The sequence below is a fragment of the Fragaria vesca genome, linkage group LG4 (genome assembly GCF_000184155.1).
Source record: "Fragaria vesca subsp. vesca linkage group LG4, FraVesHawaii_1.0, whole genome shotgun sequence".
In the NCBI taxonomy this organism is placed as follows: domain Eukaryota; kingdom Viridiplantae; phylum Streptophyta; class Magnoliopsida; order Rosales; family Rosaceae; genus Fragaria; species Fragaria vesca.
Window position 1 is genome coordinate 21,022,468 of NC_020494.1, and position 2,165 is coordinate 21,024,632.

The following is a 2,165-nucleotide window of genomic DNA, read 5'->3' on the forward strand; positions in this document are numbered from 1 at the left end:
CCTTTCGCTACTAACCTCGCCTTGTACCTGTCCACCGAACCATCAGAATTATGTTTCACAGTATAGACCCACCGACATCCAACCAGCTTCTTCCCGGGTGGTAATGGCACTAACTCCCATGTACAATTTTTCTCAAGAGCATCCATCTCAACTTTCATTACCTGCATCCATCTTTCATCCTGCATTACATCCTGCACTTTACTAGGGAGAGACACACTAGATAATTGATTCACAAACACAACATATGGTTTAGACAACCTATGGGTTGACACATAATTAGCAACAGGGTACCGAACTTTTGCACTTAGAGTGGGTTCATAATGTTTCGGAGGCTGACCACGAGTGACACGGTTAGGCAATTGTCTGATAGGCACATTAGTAGACATAGAAGAAGAATTAGAAAATACCTCGGGTGATTCATGAGCTTGAGAGACCTGTTCAGGAGAGGGAGAGACATGGTTACTGTTCACATGAGGATTTCCATTAGTAATTTGCTCCCTTGCTGACAAACTAGATGGAGCTTGATTGTCAACTAGCACCGATTGATTGATTGCATGTGAAACCGAGTCTGTAGGATGACTACCCAAAACATTGGGTGTACTGATCAAATTATCGGTCTCCTTACTGCCCAGAATGCCAGAGCCGGCGCCAGCCATGTTACTGCTTCCAGGGAACTGATTTGGTTCGCCGGAATTTGACAGACTGGGTCGTGATGCGGTTTGAACTGCCTGGCCAGGAAATTCTGCTCCGACCAGCGAGTTTGGGTGTCCCTGGAAGTTCGATGTCTCTGCAGTGGCCGATCGGTAGGTTGGTGAGCCTGGGCGGTTTGCTGGCGAGAAAGCTGGGAGGTGGGTCGGCGAGCACGTTGTGCGGAGGATCAGCAAGTCTGTCGAGCTCGCCGGTGAGTCTTGCAGGTCGGTCGGCATATTGGCAGCGTGACCGAAGTCATCAGAGAACGACGAAGATGACAAGTCATGCAAGTCTTGTTTACTGCCTCCTTTTTTACTGTCTTGTAAAACTGGTTCATTGCATCTTTCTTCATTTTTTCCCTTTGTGGACTCTTCAACACTTTGACTCCCAATTAGCTCACTAAACAAATCTTCATAAAAACATGACTTCTCCCCCTGACAAGGAGTTGCAGGAGGCAAAAAATAACATGCATCTTCATTAAAGGTAACATCCATGGTGATATAAAATCTTTGGGATGGTGGATGATAACACTTGTAGCCTTTCTGATGGGAACCATACCCCACAAATACACACTTAAGGGCTCTAGCATCTAATTTTGATCTTTGATTTTTCTACAAGTGGACATAAGCAACACAACCAAGGACACGAGCAGGAAGAGAATTTGATGACGGAATAGGAACATATTGAGACAAGACATTGAAAGGAACACGACCTTGAAGAGGAGCTAACGGGAGACGATTGATGAGATGAGACGCACACAATACGGCTTCTCCCCAAAGATACTTAGGCATGTTAGCACTTAAGAGGAGAGACCGTGCCATGTCCAAGAGATGACGATTTTTCCGTTCAGATACCCCATTTTGTTCAGGTGTTTGTGGACACGAAGTCTGATGTATGATGCCATGGTTTTGGAAATACTCACGGAAGGAATGATTGACAAACTCACCTCCATTATCTAAACGAAAGATTTTAACACGTGCATCATACTGGGTACGAATAAGAGTATGGAAGGCTGTGAAGGCAGAAAAAACAGAATCTTTGGACTTAAGCAACACCACCCAAGACAAACGAGTAAAATCGTCAATGAATAACACAAAGTAACGCATTCCAGAAAGAGTGGAATTTTTGGAAGGACCCCATAAATCCGAATGAATTAATTCAAAAGGCATAGTACTCGAATGAAAAGCCAAAGGATAACTAGACCTATGACTTTTAGCCAAAGCACAAGTTTCACAGTATAAGGTAGACTCACTAATTCCCATAAACAATGAGGGCATAGACTTCTTCATAACTCCAAAGGATGGGTGGCCCAACCGTCTATGCCACAACCATAGCTCACTTAATCGATCAGAATTCAATGTCAAGGCCAAAAGTTGCTTTGGTGCTTGTGCTGGCTCGACGTACATACAATCCAAGTGAAACAGTCTCCCCCTCAGGTCTCCCTTGCCAATGATCACCCTGGAACACAAATTCTG

At 44.5% G+C, this 2,165-nt stretch overlaps 1 pseudogene across 1 annotated transcript in view; it reads right to left on the bottom strand.

Annotated features, from left to right (window-relative positions):
- The window catches only part of LOC101295621, an 880,650-nt pseudogene that overhangs the window by 818,347 nt on the left and 60,138 nt on the right, over window positions 1-2,165 (bottom strand). Inside the window, exon 28 of the transcript XR_184594.1 lies at window positions 16-2,162. The product of XR_184594.1 is annotated as an uncharacterized LOC101295621 (transcript). The remainder of the gene's footprint in view (window positions 1-15; window positions 2,163-2,165) is intronic.